This window comes from Podarcis bocagei (genome assembly GCF_964188305.1).
Source record: "Podarcis bocagei genome assembly, chromosome: 2".
NCBI lineage: Eukaryota > Metazoa > Chordata > Lepidosauria > Squamata > Lacertidae > Podarcis > Podarcis bocagei.
In genome coordinates, this window is record NC_138126.1 from 96,942,753 (window position 1) to 96,964,110 (window position 21,358).

The window sequence follows — 21,358 nt, forward strand, 5'->3', positions numbered from 1 at the left end:
AATGATTCTATCTCCCATCAGTTCTAGCCAGCATGGTCAATAATCAGAGATTATAGCAATTGTATTGGAACATCTGGAGGGCCCATAGTTGGGTAAGATTGCCATTCATGGTTCTCCCCCCCCCATCCCCCCCTGCTTTGATTGTGCTTACCACATTTCAAAAATGAGCAAAATTAAACCTTTCACGTTGAAACAGAATCAAAACAACAAAGTAGCAAGACAGCCCCAGTGAGCACTACCATTAATGCCATATTTAAATATTATTATTAGTAGTAGTAGTAGTTTATTTGTCCCCTGCCCTTCTGGCTGGGTTTCCCCAGCCACTCTGGGCGACTTCCAACAAAATATTAAAAAATACAATAGAAGAAGAAGAAGAGTTTGGATTTGATATCGCGCTTTATCACTACCCTAAGGAGTCTCAAAGCGGCTAACATTCTCCTTTCCCTTCCTCCCCCACAACAAACACTCTGTGAGGTGAGTGAGGCTGAGAGACTTCAGAGAAGTGTGACTAGCCCAAGGTCACCCATCAGCTACATGTGGAGGAGTGGGGACGCAAACCCTGTTCACCAGATTACAAGTCTACCGCTCCTAACCACTACACCTTAACATTAAAACTTCACAAAACACTGACTATTGAAAACAACTCAAAAGGTTTTTTTAGAATGAAAAGGTCCGCAGCTAAACGCAGTCTGATAAGTGGACTTCAAAGATGACTTGCTGTGTTTCCTTCAGCACTCAGTCAGTTATGCCATCTTTTCCAATCTGGCCAGAATCTGTGGTCCCAGCAAAGTGGACAGGAGCTGAAACAAATGAGGAGATGACCAGAGGGAGAGCCCAGTTTGCCAGACACCCAGCATGATAGAACCAATCTTGATCGTGCATTAGAATTCTACCCGTTTAATGTGTGTTGCGATATTGCTTTCCTAACTGGTTTTTGCAGCTTTTCTGAAAGTCTGTCAGCGCAAAAACGCCTCCCTTCCTGGGAAGTCAGGCACTGTGCTGGCAGCCTCATCTTGTTAGTGACAGGAAGCTGAGTCTGCACAGACCTGTCATTGTGCAAGCTGAATATCCTGGGAGCAGGCAGAGACAAAATGCCCATTTCCAGCAAGGCTGTGGACATCTGTGCATTCGGGTCTACGTTCTTGACAAGGAAACAATGCCTATATGATGATCAAATCTGTGTCTTAACTGTAGAAAAGCATATAGGAAGAAATTTCTTAGGAGATGAGGGGGAATCTACACCAGCTTAAAGTTTCTAAGACTGGCTCGTCAGTAGACCAGTTTCAACACAAACTGTGTCTGCCCTGGAAGAATACGCATGTAAAAAATTAGAGCATAAGATATCCGTGGATGTTTTTCTTTCGGTAAAATGCATGAGCAGAGTGGGGGCAGAAGTCCAGTGTTTGCTTATTACAATATGCATTCTTGTGTGATGTTTGGCGTGTATATCTTGAGTTTCTAACACTGCTTCAGCTTCGAGCTGCAAAGCAGGCATGGGAAAGATGTCTTCTACGGGCCATTCTGTTAGGAGGCAAAAATGCGGGAAATTGCCTTGGTGCTTGCTTAGCCTTGCCAACTGTTTCACAGCCTTGCGATTCTGTGAACAACATGTACTAATGGAAGTTTTGGATGTGGTTGCCCTCTTTCTTTTTCCTCCTCTTCTTCCCAGAGCCATGCAACAGCTGCTGGACTCCCACCCTGAATCCCCAGCAGGCTCTTGCATCTGCCTTCTTGCTTTCCAAAGGGTGGGTGTTCGCTGACATTCTCCTGTCGGATCACGAACTTTCCCCCTACACAGCTGTGTTTTTAAATTGTGTTCAGCGGCTGGTGGAAGAATCCGGCGAACTTTGTAAGCAAGTGGCACAGAGGGTATGGTATGTTCAGATGCGTTTTGGGGGAAATTCTCTTTGTTTGCTTCCGCTCTCCGCTTAGAAGAGTGTGAATAATTACAGCGGAAACGTTTGTAATGGCTTTTCCGTAATGTATGGCTGGTCTCATATCTGGAAGCAAACGATCCACAGTGTAACCTGACCCCCCCCCAAACATTGCAGGTGGGGGGCAGTGACAAGTGTACAGTATTCTGTTTCTAGAAGTGAAACTAGCTTTGGTGGGGGATGGAGAGCAAAGGAAGGCATGTTGCTCCATAATGGAGAAAAATGTCCCAACAAGGTTCTCCTAATATATATGTCAGGGAACTGCCATCTGAGCATCAGGTGGTGGAGGGACTCAGGCAGGATGAGAGAGACTCAACTGCTGAAGCAGGGACCAGCAGGGGGAGGAGTGATTCTCTGAGGGAATGTGAGCAGGAGGGAGGGCTCAGGGACGCTTCCAGCGAAAATAGTGGGGAGGTATCTGAGTCTCACATAGGGAGACCCATACCTCGCAGGAAACTGTCACGCCGTGAGTCCAGGAGACGCGTTTCCGTTAAGGAACTTCTTTGCTGGAAACGCTTCCGCAGGCAGCCACTGTCGGACTCTACTAGTGACTAGAGCAGACATGTCTGAGGAGCTCCGTCACACACGGAGGTTTGTGGGGGCACACAAACTCTGAGGGAGCACGTTTTCACGCACAAGCAGCTAATCAAACCCTCACAGCAGTCCGACAGTCTTTGTACGCTGCCTGTGCAAGAGAAGGCATCATGAGCGAACCAACCGGAACCGGAGGAGCAGGGGCTGGAGCTGGTCCAAGCTTGGAAGATAGATACCGAGCGTTGGAGGTTCAACTGGCCCTGCAGACGGCGAGGCTGGAGGAGAGAAGGGCTCAGGATGCAGACAAGAAGGGGAGAGCCACTCAATTCCCCAGAAAGGTACCAGGATTGGTGCAGAAATTTGGGGGGGACCCCAAGGACTACCATGCTTTTAGGACAGAGATGCAATATGCCCTTAATGTGCAGTTCGATGAGTTCCCTGATGAGGAATCGCGAGTTGCTTTTGTAATTGGGCATCTTGAGAAAGGGGCTAGAGACTGGGTTCGACCCCTAATGGCAACGCACAATGACATACTAAAGGACACAATGAAGTTCTTTCGTGCAATGGATATCATGTTTTCCAGCGATATTGAGGAAGGGGTGGTGCGCAGACAGCTAATGGCTTGTAAGCAGGGGAGTCGATCTGTCCGTGAATATTGGACTGAGTTTACCATGCTGATTCACAGACTGAGTTGGGATTTATCGGCGGCACCCGTTCAAATGCTATTTGAAGAAGGTCTTTCTTCGGGGGTGAAAGACGAGCTGGCACGGAGCCCCAGGGCGGAGTCTATGGATCAGCTGACCAAATCTGCGCTGACCATAGGAGCGCGGCAGGAGGCAAGAGCCTTGGAGAGGCGGGAAGGGAGAGGGGAACGTTGGAAGGAGTTCCGCATTCCAGACATTCCTGAGCCAGCTTTCCCGCCGGCAGAGCCGATGGAAATCGGAACAGCGCGCGCGCGCGCATTTTCAAAAACCAGCGAGGGAGCTAAGAAGGAGGGAAAGGGCCCCCGGAAATGCTATCTCTGCCAACAGCCAGGCCACTTTGCCAGAGTCTGCCCCCAGAGGAAGGAATGGCAAGGGATGGTGGGAGCTGTTGAGGGGGGAGAAGAAGGGGGAGAGGAGCAGGTAAAAGCCAACGCCTGGTTGCCACAATTGGGGCACTGCAGCCAGGCCAAAGAGCAGTGAAAGTGCCCGTGCCAGAAGCTCCTCGACCTGCTCTAGTGATTGAAGTGTCGCTAGAGCTGCAGAATGGGCACCCCCTAAAAATAAAGGCGCTATTGGACTCAGGCAGCTCCTGCAATTTTATGAGCAAGGAGTTTGCTGCTGAACACCAGATACAGACCATCCCTTTAAGCAACCCCCTGCAGGTGACCACGATTGATGGCAGGGAGTTGTTGGGAGGAGGAGTCCGCTTGCAGACTGTCCCAATGATAATGAGGGTGGCAAGGCACACAGAACTGATAGCGTTTAATGTGGCCACCCTGGGAGGCGCTCCCATTATTTTGGGAATGAGCTGGCTAGCTCTACATGATCCGCTGGTTGGCTGGCATCAAAGAGTGGTGTCCTTTGGTTCAGCACATTGCCTAGAACACTGCAAAGGGGAGAAGGGTTCAGTAGGGGCCCAAGCCACCCTAGCAGGGACTGAAGTAATGGGGAAGGTGAAGGTACCACCACAGTATGCAGATCTCAGCGACGTGTTCAGTGAGAAGGAAGCTGACCAACTACCACCTCATAGACCCTTTGATTGTCAGATCAATTTACTGCCTGGAGCACAGCTTCCCGTGGGCAAGGTGTATGCCATGTCAGACAGGGAAATGCAGGAGTTGCGAGGGTTCATTGACAAGAACCTGAAGAGAGGCTTCATCAGAGAGTCCAAAGCAGCAGGGGGGAGCCCAGTGTTCTTTGTGGACAAAAAAAATGCGGACAAGCCGAGACTTGTATGTGATTTTAGGCGGCTGAATGCAGTGACTGAACCGGTGGCGTTCCCTATGCCCAGAATTGATGATATTTTGAACATGGTGAGGAAGGGAAAGATTTTCACAAAGCTGGATCTAAGGGGGGCGTACAACCTGATACGCATAAGGAAAGGGGATGAATGGAAAACCACCATGTTTACCCCTTTGGGGGCGTTTGAATACCTCGTTATGCCATTTGGATTACAAGCAGGCTCCGCGTGTTTTCAATCTTTTATGAACCACGTGCTGGGCCCTTTGCTCTACAAGAATTGCGTTGCCTTTCTAGATGATGTGTTGGTGTATTCTGAGAATGAGGAGCAACATGTGAGAGACGTCAGAGAAGTGTTGAGCAGACTGCAAGCCAACAGGCTGTGGGTCAAACTGGAGAAGTGTCGGTTCCATACCAAGGAGGTGGAATTCCTGGGGTACCGCCTGTCAGACAAGGGATTGGCCATGGATCCCGGCAAGGTACAGGCAGTGCTGGAATGGAAAACACCCAAAACCAAGAAGGATGTGCAGAGGTTCCTAGGGTTTGGAAACTTTTATCGTAAGTTCATCCGCAACTTCGCCCATCTGACGGCGCCCATCACTGACTGTCTCAGCAGTAAGAAGAAGTTTGTATGGACGGCGGAGGCGGAGCGAGCGTTTGAGGAACTGAAAAGGGCCTTCGCCTCTGAAGAACAACTTCTGCATGTGGATTTACGAAAGAAGCTAAGGGTGGAAACAGACGCATCTGACAGAGCCATAGGGGCGGTGCTTCTTCTGCAGCCGGGGAAGGAGGAGTCGGAGTGGCGTCCGTGTGCCTTCTTCTCGCGGAAGCTGAACAAATCCGAGAGGAACTACACGGTGTACGACCGAGAACTGCTTGCTATTCATGAGGCGTTCCGGAGATGGAGGCATCTGCTAGTTGGTGCACAACATAAAGTGCAAGTGTGCACGGACCATAAAAATCTAGAGTACTGGAGAACGGCGCGAGTGCTCAACCAAAGGCAGTTGAGATGGGCCCAAGAGTTCTCCAAATTTAACTTTGAGATTTGTTATGTGCCAGGCCCAGAGAATGTTAGGGCGGACGCTCTCTCACGCAAACCTGAATATTTGGAGGGGGAGGGAGCACCCGAAGAAACCCATATCATTCCAGAGGACCGCTGGGTGTGTGGGGGGACTTTGGTGGGGCAAAGGGAATTGGTAGAGGGTACGGTGCAGGATGCATACGCCCAGGGGAAACTCAGGGATCTCAGAGGGGAGGAAGACAAACCCGGTGGTTTTGAGGAGAGAAATGGGGCATTGTATTATAAGGGAGCGTTATATATACCTGAAGGGGAATTGAGGGAGAAAGTACTCAAGCAGCTGCACGATAGCCCCACAGCAGGGCACTTTGGGCAACACAAAACCATGTGGCTGGTTACCAGGGAATTTTGGTGGCCCAAGGTCAGGGAAGATGTGCGGGAGTATGTGAGAGGGTGTGAACAATGCCAAAGAGCCAAGGGGGAGAGGCAGGCGCCGGCTGGTTTATTAGAACCACTGCCCACACCTGAGAGACCGTGGGAAGCAGTGGCAATAGATTTCATGACTGATCTGCCAAGGTCTAGAGGGAAAACAGCCATCATGGTTGTAGTAGACCTGTTAACTAAAATGGCCCACTTCATAGCTTGCTCACATGCGGTTACAGCAGAAGAAACCGCCAAATTGTTTGTAGAGAATGTGTTTAGGTTGCATGGCGCCCCCTTGAGGGTGGTTTCAGACCGAGGGAAACAATTTACTTCCAGGTTCTGGAGGAAGCTCATGAGCTTACTGCATGTAGAGGTTAATTTCTCGACGGCCCGTCATCCTGAAACCAACGGGCAGGCGGAAAGAGCAAATGGGGTTCTCCAACAATATTTGAGGTGTTATGTTAATGACAGGGAGAATGATTGGGTGGAGAAGCTGGCGTTGGCAGAATTTGCCTACAACAATGCAGAGAACGTGTCCACGGGGATGAGCCCCTTTTTGGCCAATCACGGGTGCCATCCCAGAGCCTTCCCAGGGGGGGAGGGGGAGAACTGGAGCGTTCCAGCTGCAGAACAGTTCGTGGAAGAAATGGAAGCGATCCATCGCCAGCTCCAACTCAACTTAAACAGGGCTAAGGAGGAATATAAGAGGCAAGCAGACAAAAACAGAAGGGAAGGTGAAAGCATCAGGGTGGGGGACCAGGTGTGGCTGTCTACCCAAGGGTTGCCATTCAAAGGAGGTTGTAAGAAATTAAGACCCAAAAGGCTGGGTCCGTTTGAAGTCATACAGCAGGTCAATCCAGTGGCTTTCAGGCTCCGGTTACCGAACCACATGAAGCTGCACCCAGTTTTTCACAGGTCGTTGCTGTCACCGTATAGAGGAGACAGTGAGGGGAGGGTCACTAGGGGACCAGCAATGGAGGAGAAGGAACACAGCTACCATGTAGCGGAGATCCTCGATTCCAGGTGGAAGGGAGATCAAGTAGAGTATTTGGTAATGTGGGAAGGGGAACCGGAGTCGGAAAACACCTGGGTTAGGGCAGAGGATGTCAATGACGAGGTTTTAATAGAGACTTTTCATCAGAGGTTCCCACGTAAACCTCAGCCTGTAGCGAGGTTCCGAAGGGAATACTTTGCCACCACCGACGAGGAAGAGGAGTTGGAGGGGTTCCCAGATTCTGAAGAGGAGGAGGATTCAGCTGGCCAGGACGACGATCGATGGAGAGAATTGTTCGAGACGTCAGAAGATGAGGAAGATTCGTTTCGGGGTTTTAGCCCTTCACCTCCCAGGGGGGAGGAATTGGGAGGGGGTGAGGGGGGCCCTGGAGGGGAAGTGGATGTCAGGGAACTGCCATCAGAGCATCAGGTGGTGGAGGGACTCAGGCAGGATGAGAGAGACTCAACTGCTGAAGCAGGGACCAGCAGGGGGAGGAGTGATTCTCTGAGGGAATGTGAGCAGGAGGGAGGGCTCAGGGACGCTTCCAGCGAAAATAGTGGGGAGGTATCTGAGTCTCACATAGGGAGACCCATACCTCGCAGGAAACTGTCACGCCGTGAGTCCAGGAGACGCGTTTCCGTTAAGGAACTTCTTTGCTGGAAACGCTTCCGCAGGCAGCCACTGTCGGACTCTACTAGTGACTAGAGCAGACATGTCTGAGGAGCTCCGTCACACACGGAGGTTTGTGGGGGCACACAAACTCTGAGGGAGCACGTTTTCACGCACAAGCAGCTAATCAAACCCTCACAATATATATATATATTTGGTACATTATTCCTAATTATGTATACTGTTGGGATAGTGGTAGAAGAATGTAAAGTGGTGTAGCTAAGAAGAAACTATGTATGTGCTTCCATTTTATATACAATGTATTTAGTTTTTTAAGGGTTCCTCTAAATCTGAAACTTAAATAAGCACAGGTACAGTCATACCTCAGGTTAAATATGCTTCAGGAAGAGCATTTTCAGGTTACACTCCGCGGTGACCCAGAAGTAACGGAACGCGTTACTTCCTAGTTTCACCGCTCGCGCATGCGCAGACCTCAAAATGACATCACGCGCATGTGCGGAAGCTGCAAAACGTGACCCACACAGGCGCAGGCGCACAGTCACGTGTTACGTTCTACTCAGGATGCAAACGGGGCTCCAGAACGGATACCGTTTGCATCCAGAGGTACCTTGGGTTACATACACTTCAGTGTGCATACATACACTGTACAGTGGTACCTTGGGTTACATACACTTCAGGTTACAGACTCTGCTAACCCAGAAATAGTACCTTGAGTTAATAACTTTGCTTCAGGATGAGAACAGAAATAGCGCGGCGGCGGCACAGCGGCAGCAGGAGACCCCATTAGCTAAAGTGATGCTTCAGGTTAAGAACAGTTTCAGGTTAAGAACACACCTCCAGAACGAATTAAGTTCTTAAGCCGAGGTACCACTGTACTGAGAATTCTGAATTTGAAAAGCTTCTGATAAATATTCAGTTATATTTCTTTTTGAGAGCTGTTATTGCAGTTGAAATGCATCTGACTAAAATTCACATGAAACTTGCACATAAATCTACTTGAGTGTGTTCAGAGAATTCTGGGCCTCTCTTCCGCCATGCTTCCTGTAAGCTTCCCCTTTTCCTGTCCAAGAGAAACTCGCCACCACAACCTGCAGCAAAATCATCCTACATGCGCAGAGCTAACTTAGTCCCAGCTTTCCATGTCTACCTGCTTCTACTGCTAGCACCTGAAAGCCTGAAAAAGGAGAGGCTCCTGTTCTGACCTGAAAGTGTCCAACTTTTCTTCTTAGGCCTCACTAAGTGAATGATGTTGGCTTGGGTGGAGGGAGGGACACAGGAGAGGTGTAGATTCATAACGACTGAGATTCTCCAATAGACATCAAGACACCTTCCAGTGCAAACCTAACCATGGTCTGCTCAGAAACAAGTCCTACTGAATACGATGGGACTTATTCCCAGGTAAGTAATCTTAGGACTGCAGGCTTTGTTATTAGGAAAGTTTAGAACACCTCCATGTTTAATGGTTAATATGCACAGTCTTGTTCTGCGTTTATAACAACTTTGAACTAATACTGTACCCCAGAGGACTTTGCCCCCTCAGGGAGATTTCAGGGTCCTTACTTGAACTTTGAGGGATTTTTTAAAAAAATGCAAGCATTCAGCCTGTTTACTTGTGTGGCAATAGAAGGAAAGCGGTAGTCGATATCCTACATCTCCCCCTTCCCTCGGTCTTCCAGCCAGTGGGTAAAATGTGATATTTTTATCTTACAGTTAAACCTCGATTCCTGAACGCCTCTGTTACCGTACGTTTCGGCTCCCGCATGCCGAAAATCTGGAAGTAAATGTTCCGGTTTCCAAACGTTTTTCAGAACCCGAACGTATGGCGCGGCTTCTGCTTGAGCGCAGGAAGGTCTTGCAACCAATCTGAAGCCGCGTCTCAGTTGTTGAACGTTTCAGAAATCAAACTGTCTTCCAGAACGGATTACCTTCGACAGCTGAGGTTTGACTGTATAGTGGTACCTCGGGTTAAGAACTTAATTCATTCCGGAGGTCCGTTCTTAACCTGAAACTGTTCTTAACCTGAGGTACCACTTTAACTAATGGGGCCTCCCGTGCCACCGCCACACAATTTCTGTTCTCATCCTGAAGCAAAGTTCTTAACCTGAGGTACTATTTCTAGGTTAGCAGAGTCTGTAACCTGAAACGTCTGTAACCTGAAGCATCTGTAACCCGAGGTACCACTGTATTAATATTCAGTACAATCAACTTTTTCAAATACATAAACCTGTTAATCTATCCTTAGAAAAGTTCCGGCTGTTTTGCATGGGTTCACACCCCCCCCCCCAGTATGTCCATAAGACCATAAGAAGAATCCTTCTGGATTAGGTGAATGGCCCATCTAGTCCAGCATCCTGTTCTCTGAATAGGATTCCTCGCAAGAAAAGGGAAAAGTTGACAGCTATGGACCAGGTGTCTGTGGTGTGCATGCAAGCAGGACTTAAGCGCAGCAGCACTGCCCAGCTGCAATTCCCAGAAACTGGTATTCAAAGAGCTCCAACAGTTTAGGTAGACCACAGCCACCCTGGCTAGCAGCTGCTGATAGTCTTTGTTGAATCCTTTGATAAAGCCATACAAGTTGGCCACTACAGCCTCTGCAGTAGCGAGTTCCGTAGTTAAACTGCATGAAGAAGTACTCGGTGACACTCCCCCCCCCCCCAAGAAGTATGTATGTGCTCCCAAGCCACAAAAGTTCTGGCTGCAGGCTTGGCCCGACTTCTGAGACTGCAGCTGCTGAGCAGCTGGTCAGCACAGATCTTCTCACAGTGTGAGCTGTGGTTGTGTGTCTTGAAGCCTACCAGCTTCTTCTTCGTTGCAAAGAGCGGGACAAAGAGAGCCTTGGTCTCTGTCTGGTTTTTGTGCTGTATTGGTTTAAGAGAACTGCCAGATTTAAGATGGCAGTCCTGTACATGCTTAGCTGAGAGTAAGACCCATTGAAATCAATAGGATTGGCTTCTCAGTGGATGCATAGAGGACTGCTCTGTAAACAACAGCGACAAGTGTTTCTCCAGTCAAAAGCGTGCCATTGAATTTTATTGATTCCGTCCCGTTCTGAGACACGCAGCAAGAATAGGGAAAAACACATGTTGTGCGAGGGAAACATAATTGTCAAACCAGAAGCATTGGCAGGTGGCCCGGAAACAAGTGTGATATTGGATACTTTTGACATATTAGATTTCTGCTGTTGCGGCTGGAGTTCAGGTGCAGCCTGAAGCCAAAGGGACTGGCCTTGCTCCTCTTCCTTATTGGATGTGTAGAAAAGTAAAAGTTGGCTGCAGAGCCAAGCCTAGTCCACTAGAGAAAAGTGCCCATGATGAAGGCCAGTAACTTGGTGGGTAGAGCACCTGCCCTTTCCGTCCAAAAGGTCCCTGGCATTTCCAGTCATGACTGGAGCCATTGCCAGCCAGTGTAGACAATATTGAGCTAAATCAGGGTTTCCCAAACTTGGGTCTCCAGCTGTTGTTGGTCTACAACTCCCACTATCCCTAGCTAGCAGGACTCACTGGTCAGGGATTATGAGAATTGTAGTTCAAAAACAGCTGGAGACCCAAGTTTGGGGAACCCCAAACTAAACAGATTGCCGGTCTGGTTTGGTATAAGGCAACTGCCTATTGGGCTCTTCGGAGTTTGTGGTTTGGGTGCCCCTTTGAGGGAGTTAAATAGATCACTGCTGGGACTGTTTTTAATACTCCAGCACTTTGGCCAGCTTTGGTCTCTGTCTGGTGTGGCAGAGCTGTGGAATTGTGTTGAAATTGTTGGGATGTGCACTAATTGGAAACAAAAGCAGTATGTCTGCCCCAAAGCATTTGCAGGCGCAAACAGTATTGGAAGTGGGATTGCGTCTAACCTCCCTGATACCGTCAAGACCACAACCCGTCACAAATGCACAATAAAAAGGATATCTGGAGGACCCCTATGTTCCTGTACTGCCTCTGGCAGTTGGCAGCTGAGCTCTTGCTCTTGTGGTTCAGGCACCTCTTCTCACTAGTCCAAATATCACTGAGCCAGGAACATTGGGGGTCATGTGGTGCATGTTCGTCCTCAACTGTCTGCGCATAACTTGCCTAGTCAAACACTTTTTTTTTATTATGCGGTTGTTGGTGCTGGGGGATTATTTGAGATTATCTCTGTAATTCATAGGCTGGCATGAGTGCAACCTTATTATGTTGGCTCTGACATGAGTGTGACCTTATTTTATTAGCTCTGGGCTAAGCATTGTCATGTGCTATCTGTAAATCTGACCAGCTCTGATTTGCTTGCCTCTGCTGGAACAGCCTGCTTTTTAAATCTGGGCAGGAAGTGAAAGCTGCTATACAGTATGAAGTTGTGCAGTTTTCATGGAAAATATGCCCTTTGAAGAATAGCGTTGTCAGACCCGTTTTTCTCTGCACCCACTCTCTTTTTCTGTAATGGTTAAAGCTTGCCACACAGGCTCCTTCTCCCCCTACCTCTTTCTCCAACCCCACCTCCCTCCCCCAGCTCCAGTGTGACACCCCAGAATGTTCTGAGCAGCCTTTCTGAAGCTCATTCACTTCTTCTGGAGGACTAGAATTTTGGGAAATAGTGGTTCGAGTGTTGGGCTAGGGAGACTGGGTCCAAATCTCTGCTTGGCCACAAAGCTCACTGGATGACCTTGGGCCAGTCATTGCTCCTTAGCCTCAGATAACTTATTGGGTGGTTGTGAGGAAAACAAGAAGGGGGAGAAGGAGAACCATTGGTGCCATCTTGAGCTCCTTGGAGGGAAGTGGAATATAAACGTAATTAAAAAATATAAGTGGCCACTTGTTGTGTTGGGATGGAAGGAAATGTAGTAGAGGTGATTCTGACAAGTGGCACACTGTGCCACGAAGTCATGGAAGTAAGAATGGCCAGTTTTATTTTGTCTCTTTGCGGCCTAGTGAGTTGTCTACATCATGTAATATTGAGGAGCTGGGCTTCTTGACAAAAGGAAAGGTGATGTTCTCTGTGTAAAAGAGCAGGTGAGATGTTCCTCAACCAAGACCTGATGTTTCTGACTTGACTTCGAGCTCCTGCTGGATAATGCAAAGGGATTATCACACCATATCGCATTCTGGCTGTACCAATACATATCAGTGGTAGTAGGGTGGATGGTGAACTTGAAGGGAGACTGTTCCCTGGGACGTGACACAAATGCACTGTTAGTAGCCCAGGAATGCTCTTCAGGGATAGATGTCCAGTGCAGAAGTATCTCTGTGTTGCCCGAGTTGCATGACGAAGGGATGTCTTGCACAGTGTTTGAACTTTGGTGTACGTGCTTTTACGCCTCACCCCCATATGTTGAGATTGTAGGAAATTTTAATGGAACATGAATTCTTTCATTACAAAGGGTGCATGCTTCAATGAGAAGTGATGGGGATTTATAAAGAGGAATTGCTCTTGTAGCTCACAAAGATACATATGCTGAAAGCCCTTCTAGAGTTATGTGTGCTCATTTTTAAAAGAGGAGCTCTTGGCCAGTCTGAGGCCATAACATAGTCAAAATTCTACATAGGTGCAGAGGGAGCTTTTATTCCCCTCTCTTTCAGGAGTGTTGTGTGTGTATCTTCTTTTAGAAATCTAAAAATATGCCAGACCCCTAACACTGATTTTAAATTAATTTTCTGTGAAACTTCCCTTCCTTAAAAAAAAAAAAAAATGCATGGAACTCTCTCAGAGGTTTTTCTGCTGTGAGGAAGCAATGGGGAGAACTTCCCCATCCTGTGAATACATGTGGAACAAAATGCAAATTAAAGGAAAGCAAAAAAGAACTATGACGTTAATAGTTTTATCAGTTGTATCCTGGGAACTGGTGTGTAATGATACTGCCCTGTCCTGCTTTGGTGGGGGGGGGGGAGGTAAAAAATTGCTGTGTTTTCAGCTATATCGTTCTGTTGAGCATGTGTATGTTAATTCCAATGTGGCTGCTGAATGTGTATGGAATTCTTCTGCCCTGAAAAATCTCATTAAATGGAACCAACATGTCACTACAAAACACAGGGTCTGAGTGCTATTTTTGTCTAAACTATTTTTATATGTGATGAATTGATGGCAGAGTCTAATCCAGATTCTGGTCAATTTTTATGGTGAAGCTTTTTCTTTCCTCTCACAAATAGAAAGGTACTTTGGGATTGTTTAGAATATTCTGAAACTCTGGTCAAATTTTATATTTGATGTCTGCAATCTTCCTAGTTCGATTAGGGTCAAGTTTAAAGCACATTTAAGGTAGTTTGAAAGCACATGGCTTCCTCTAAAGAATCTTGGGAACTGTAATTCATCCCTACCAGAGCATCCTCAACAAACTACAGTTCCCAGGATTCTTTGGAAGAAACCATGTGATTTAAATATATGGTATCAATGTATCCTAGATCACAGATGGGGAACCTGTGGCCTTGCAGGTATTAGACTCCAAGGGTCAGGGATGATGGGAGTTGTAGTACAACATCTGGAGGACCATGATTTCCCAACGTTGCAACAGATACTGCTGCTCTTTCCATTTCCTTGTTTAAAAAGGCTGCAGGATTTTGTTTTTGTTTTTACCAATGGTGATATACCTGTACTGATTTCAGATTAAATTAGTGTGTGCATTATTCGGAGCACAAGGTTTCAAAATGTTCTCTCTCCCCCTCCCCTTATCCTCCATGTAGTAATTTCTTTGGTTACATTACAAATACTGTATGCTGCATCTTTCTTACACTTAGCTCAGAAAGTGGAGAGTGGTCATCTTGCAATGCTTCTCATACTAGTTGTGACCTGTTTTTTTCTTCTTCCCTGCACCACTCTTAACAGTGAGAAGAGGAAGGCAGTTTCCTGGTAAGACTTTGATGTCCTAAGACTGAGCACTCTGACTTCTGCATTTCCCAGCCTGACTGGGCTGTATGGGGTGAAACTGCTTGCTGTGCAGCAAACCACCTCTTAGCATGAGGCTGCCCTAGGGAAGGGTCACCTGCTGCAGCCGAGTCCAACGCTGGTGGGAATTCACATGGCTCAAACATGGGTCATCTTACTAATGCAAACACACTTGGTTTTGTGTCTGCACAGGCAGCCCCCTACTTCCCTTTTCTGCCTAGGCTGGGGTTAGTAGTGATGTCATTCTTCCTGACTTCTTTGCACTGTAGGTTATGACGGGGCATTTAAAAAGCAAATGCCTTGCTAAGGTCTCTTGACACATACGCACTGCACTCTGCAACTGCCTAGTTTTGTAGTCAGAGTGCAGAACAGGCGGATATTGAGCATAAGCTGTGGGGAGCAGCTTAGCCTTGCTGCAGTCATAAGATGTGAGCTCCTCCGGTGAGTTTCTCATCCCTAATCACCACGGGAATGCTGGTAGAGCAGGTGTAGTCAACGTGGTGCCCTCCAGGAGTTATGGAACTCCATCTGGTGTTATTGAACTACATCTGCTGATGGAACTCCTCGTTTAGAACATCATAAGAGCCTGTTGGATCATGCCACAGGGGCTCACCTAGTCCAGCATCCTGTTCTCACAGTGACCAGTTAGATGCCCGTGAGAAACCTGCAAGCAGGATTCAAGAACAAGAGCGGTCTCCCTTCTGGCCGTTTCCAGCAATTGGAATGCAGAAGCATTATTGCCTCTGGTTGTGAAAGCAGAGCAGAGCCATCATAGCTAATAGCCATCGTGCTGGATTGCATGCTTTGGCTGTTGGTGGCGCAAATCATCCTGCAGAAACCATTTCCAGTGATTTTTGTGTTATGTTTGTAACTTGTGCCGAGATGTTTGACGCTGCAGCAAGAAGAAAACACTGGTGTTGTGTATTTTTTATCTAGAACTTCAGTTAACTGTATCAATTTTTCATTGTATCCTGTAGCTTTACTAGTTTTCTTTTATTATTTTGAACTTGACCCTTTGATAATAACTTGAGAATTGACATTGAAAACAGGCCGGTATGTCTGAACTTGAAAATGTGCTGCCTGACCAGTAAGAGAAGACTTGTGAAAATATTCTGGCGGGGCAGCAGATTCCCATGAAAACATTTCCTTGTATCGCACACCACTGGGCCTCATTAAAATTTCTTCCTCAGCTGATTTACTCACCACCTCCATGATCTGTTCCTTTTCTTAATGAGAAGCAAAGACGTGAGCTTGTTCTCTCCCCCCCCAACCCCGCATTAAATGTTAGTAGGTAGGCCGGTATAACCTTCTAGGTTACAAATAGTTGGAGTCCAGGGAGCAAAGATGGTTTTTGTTCTGCAGCTGCTGGATAGCTCAGTCAGTAGAGCATGAAACTCTTAACCTCAGGGTTGTGAGTTCAAGCCTCACATTGGGCAAAAGATTCCTGTATTGCAGGAATTTGGATTAGATGACTTTGGTGGTCCCTTCCAATGCTACAATTTTATGGTTCTTATCAGCAATGGGGAGCCTCAGGTAAAGAGGACAATTGCTTTCCTCCAGGCCTCTCTCTGTGGCTCTTAGGAGTCAAGTGATAAACCCCTCTGAGCCATGCCCCCTCTCCAGCCCTTCTTTTCACTCTCCTTGGCTAGAATGGGTCCTTGGAATCGGAGAAAGCTGTTTGCTTTCCTGGGTGGAGGGTGGAGGGCTATGAGAGAGCATGTGTTAAGGAACTACCTCACTGAGTGCACAGGTAAAGCTCGCGTTTGTAGCTCTGACCTCTTCTGCCTCTGGTCCCACACACATAATTTTTATTTGCATGCTGCCTTGCCACAGTTCAAACCATGCTCAAAGCGGCTTACAACATGAAACAAATACGTGACCACAACATAATGAAAGTAGCTGTAAACAGTAAATTAAACTTTTAAATATACACAACCAAACTGAACAATTTCCACATGAATCAAAACAAGGTCTAAAATAAAGATACAAAAAGACAACAGCAATAATCTCCTCTGCCCTGACCCCCCCCCTAAAAGACCCCCAAACAGCACCCCAACCTCAGCTGTTGTAGCTGCAGTCAGTCAGGGCCCTACCCTCCAAGGCCAGTGGGAAAAGGCCTGCAAAGTCTTCCAGGACTCACAAGCCAAGATGGTCTCTGGCCTCCTCAGTAGCCACAGCCCATAAATCACTGGCATATGCCTTCACTGCCGCCATGTGGTCCTTAGTCTGAAAAAGGTTCTCCACCTCGGTGCTGGATGGTCTCTATTTAGTGCTTGCTGTTTGGGATTCCATCGAAGAGTCCATTACTTTGATGGCGCTTCTGTCCTGGTGTGGTTCCCTCCTGCTCCCTCTTGCTTCCGTTAGGGCCTTGCCTGGGTTGTTTCAGATCTCTTTCTTCCCACTCCCACGTCTCTGTCATCTTTCTCATCCTATCTCTTGGCTATTTCCTGCTGCGTCTTGTTTTCGCAGGAAGCAGAAGCAGGGGGCGAGGCGATGGTAGTGGCTAAGCAAACATGTTGCTGCCAGCTGCATTTTGGAACAGACGGCATTCTAGTAGGGCATTAACATTATTAGATATTTATATCTCCCTAACAGGGACTCAAGGTGGCTTACAGATAAAAATAGGAACGGCTGAAAACAGAGAGGAAACTCATTTGAAAACAATTAAATGTTGATACGAGTTAAAACTCTCTGTGTGTAAAATATACCGATAATTACCTACTGATGAGGAATTAGTGAGACCTTGACATTGTCACAAGATTCTCTACAGAAGCATAAAACCATCCCTGTCTTGGGAGTATCGGATTTGAGTTCACTGAGAATAGAGTCCTCTTTGTGGCCCCATTAAAAGTTTTTGGCTGTAATGTTCTTTAATAAGAGCTGGGGGTGGCAAGCCTCAAAATGGCACTGAAAAATAATATAGAGAACCTTAATGTTTCAGTGCAAACCTTCACTGGGGGCATAAGAATTCAATTAGCTGAGCAATTTTGCCTTACCAGAATAACAACAAACTGAATTCTTGTGTCTCTGAGGAAGGTTCCTCTGAAACGTGCTGAGCAATTTAATACATTATTAAAAGTTTTCCTATTTTTCAGAACCCACCCCTCTTGTACTTGGTTTCTCTCTTCCTCCTGAAGTAAGAAATGGCCCTCTTAAAACGGGAGTGTGGCTGCACTGCAGACTGGGGCAACAATGGAATTGCCATGGCTGGCAGTCTTTGAGCCACTACCAGCAATGCAGGCATGGCATATTCTTGTTCTTGCCATGGAATAGCTTATGGAATGCTGCTTGTTGGCCTTTCCATGAGCCCAGAAAGACTGGCTTATGTCACTCAGTCTTGCCAATTTCTTTTGTCACACTGTGGTAAAAAGCTTCTCTCTCTTATTGGATAGCTCTTGCCTACCTGTGTGTTTTCTAAACCACCCGGTTGGCCCTAGTATGTTTTACTGCTCTGTAACATTTCCCTTTTAATTCTTTAATTTTGGCATTCATTCACTGCTGCCCAAAGATATTTTGCTGCCAGAACTCGCATCATCCCTGCCCATTGACCACACTGGCTGGAGAAACATTTATCTGAAGCCCCACAGCATATATTAGCATTCAAATTAATTATACTTATTCCTGGTAGAAAATCCTTTCATTGCTGATTATACTCCACGGGGGCCTTAAAAGGCATTGCTAAACCATACCCTTGTTTGCCCAATGCATTTGGGAGCTCTCTCTGGTCCACAAGTCACAATTTGGCTGTCCCCATGAAATATTTTCCTTGCAACTCCAGTGTTTGGCAGTACAAAGCAGAAGCAGTAAGATGATGGGGAAAGCTGACTGTGGAGGTCTGCTGTGTCCAGAAATGTGTACATACACAGTCTTGGGAGGAGTGCGTTGAAACACTAGCACTGACATCACTACCACAGATTTAACCACACTGAAACTTGCAAATAAATGGGTTCCACCCCACCCCCTTTCCTGGAAAAAAAAGAAGAAACCTCTATGTGCATTTGAAAGCCTTCTTTGATGAGCCTCCCTTGCTGCCGCCCAGATAGTCTGTTATCATCGGGAATAGGACCTTGGTGATGACGCCTGGGTGACAAGGAGACGCTTGATAGGAAAGGAGACTGGGCAAGAAGCAGTTCTTTGAAACCAGCTGCGGGCGTATTGCACAACAGTGATGAATGTATGTGAGTTCACTTCCTACATTTCATTCTTCCAGAAATAGCTGTTGTCAGTGACATTTTTTTTTAAAAGGTCAGTTCTTTGTGCTGACTATTTAACTGTGCTTTACAATGACCTATGTTGGGGAGGGAAGGAGCTTTGACGGGGCATTAGAAAGAGTAAGGTGGCCACTTCAGGCGCTGATTTTGGGTGCCATGAAGAGGCAGTAGTAAATGCTTGGCTAGCTTGTTATGATGTTGTGTTTTTACTATCAGGGCGGTGGAGAGACACTTGTGGGATTTTCTGTCTGGGGCACTAAAATAACTTGGCTTGGTTTCGGATAATACGTACCTTGGCTTTCTGGGAAGGGACACTTTTGCTGCTCCACTTCAGGTAGCAAAATGCTAACAGCTTTTCAATAAAGTGACAATTCTGCCTCATTTTCAACACTTAGGATGGCAGTACTGGAAGGAATCCTACCTTCTTCAGTCAAAGTCTTCCATGGTTAATGTGGTTCAAGTGAAATCTTTGCTCCAAATATTCCAGTTTAAACCCTGAATGTTTAAAACCCAGTTCTTTCCTCAAAGTCCTCGCCAAAAACCTTATTTTCTGAAGGATATCTTTATTACCTTGCCTACTTTTTCATTTGGGTTTTTAAGTTCAGTGGTTTTTTTCTTTTTAGTTTTAGAAGCTAGAAAGAATATATACTGAGAAGCCACAATGAGGCATTCTCATTTGGTCAGATTAAAAAAGTGTGAACTGTTTTTCAGCATTTGTCATACATTCATGCAGGCAAACTTAGGCAAGGGTTGGTTGTATGCAAAACATACACTGACTTAAAAAAATAAATCTTTGTGGAGATGGTTTTGCAGCCTGCCAGTTGTCAAAGAAAGAATGTCTTTTGCTGAAGGGGAACAATACAACTTGCCTCAATGTGTTCAAACAAGTCTTCAGTCCCCTGGTGCCAGATAGGAGCGCCAGCATTTGGACCTCAGTACCAGCAATGAGCAGGTATGACCATCCATTTAAAACTGACAAGACAGGCAGAGTTTTATTATTACTATTATTATTTCTGGGCACCAGGAGTAGCAAGCTAGGATTAAAATTTATTGCTTCTGTTGCCAAGTGGCACCGGTCTCCATCATAACATCAGGTTTTGACAGCAATAGTAAGCTGAACTTCTTTATCTTGTTTTATTGGGGCACTGGGATCCTAGTCTCTCCAACTGGAGTCTGCTGGGATCATACAATTTATTTTGGGACCCTACATTCAACTCTGTGCAGCTGGTTCAAAAACAATGACTGATTTGATTTGATATATTTTTATTGTTTCTGTGGTGTCTGGATTATTAGATACCTGGTGTAAATTGGTTAGCTGAAAACTTATCTATGAAACTCACCTTCATCGCTGCTATTCTAGCCTCCCTCACTTCTGTCTTCTGGTTCATAGTGTACTCACTTCCACACAGTTTCCTAGCTCATTAGAGAGACTTCTAGGTTGAGGTCTTAATATTCTGTTGCTAACAAATTTCTAAAAACCATGTTATTATTTTTATTCTGTGGCACAGCTCTGTGATGTGTCCCACAGATGGCAGCCAGTTTTGAACTTCATTTTTATGTGCGTAAGAAAAAGCAGATTAGATCGTGCATGTTCCACTTGGCTGCAAACAACTGTTACAGAACTTGGTGCGTGTGACTCTCAGGTGTTGGTTTCATATGCAAACTTAGACCTCCTGGTGATTGGGCCTAGACAATAGCCACTTTGCTATTGGGCTTGGAAATAAAAAAGGTATTCAAATATGTTCCAAATAAGTTGTCAAAAGTGTCTTAAAGCTTTTCCCCAAGTTATTGATGCTAGCTGCTCACTTTTGGTTGCAGTGGGTTGTAAATGCATTAAAACTAATGGACCTAAGTCATGTCCATTAATTTCAGCGCTGTGACTCAGAGTACAACTAAAGTTGGCTGTTACCGAGTGTCCTTTCCCCCAGAGGATTTTAGAAACTGCTTTTCTTAAAGTGCACTGAAACTTACCAGGTGTACTCCATCAAAATAAAGCAATCAATCTCTCAAGGAAAGTCCCTAGTCATGTAAAACCAGGGTTGTTGTTTTTCTGGCCTTATTTTCATGCCTTTTAACCCTTATGCTTCCCTATCACACTTTGAAAACATAAATCAGAGCCATTTCGTATCAGGATTCCATTTTGTAAAGAAATGGGTGGAGATCTTCACTGTAGAAACTGTATCTGATCAAGGAACATACAGTGTTCAGGTTAAGTACTTAATTCGTTCCGGAGGTCCGTTCTTAACCTGAAACTGTTCTTAACCTGAAGCACCACTTTAGCTAATGGGGCCTCCCACTGCCGCCGCATCGCCGGAGCACGATTTCTGTTCTCACCCTGAAACAAAGTTCTTAACCCGAGGTATTATTTCTGGGTTAGCGGAGTCTGTAACCTGAAGCGTGTGTAACCTGAAGTGTATGTAACCCGAGGTACCACTGTATTCTTGAAAAGCAGAGTTTTGAGGAAGATCTTAAGGCAAGATGATAAAGAAGATCCAAGTTAAGTGGTCTGGGCAGAGGCAGTGGTGGAGGAAGGGGGGTGCAGTAGGTGCGGGCCGCCCCGGGTGTCACCATTAGGGGGGGGGTGACAAAATGCTGGGTGGCACTCACCATGGGGCCTGCAGTGCTCCTGAGCCACACGTCTCTCCTGGGCAGAGGGCCCAGTATTGGGTAGTGGCAACCTGTGCTTTAGCCTTGATGTCTTGGGCTGCTTTAGGGAGTTAAGCACAGTATCTTGTTGGGGCAAGGCTGCTTAGAGGTCTGTTGTGAGGCAGTTGTGAAGCACCCAAGCCCCAAAGTTACTTCAGTGTCTGGCATTTCTCTTGGGAGTT

The 21,358-nt window shown here is 46.5% G+C and overlaps 1 protein-coding gene across 3 annotated transcripts in view; it reads left to right on the forward strand.

Moving 5' to 3' along the window:
* RHBDF2 (rhomboid 5 homolog 2) overlaps window positions 1-21,358 on the forward strand; it is a 66,424-nt gene that overhangs the window by 6,435 nt on the left and 38,631 nt on the right. Inside the window, exon 1 of one of the 3 annotated variants that reach the window (XM_081185358.1) lies at window positions 8,857-8,874. The exons of 1 other annotated variant lie outside the window; for it this stretch is intronic. The gene's annotated coding sequence lies outside the window, so the exon portion shown is untranslated. Of the gene's footprint in view, window positions 1-8,856; window positions 8,875-18,475; window positions 18,494-21,358 lie in introns of those variants that run through there. One more of the 3 variants, XM_081185359.1, reaches the window with a different exon arrangement.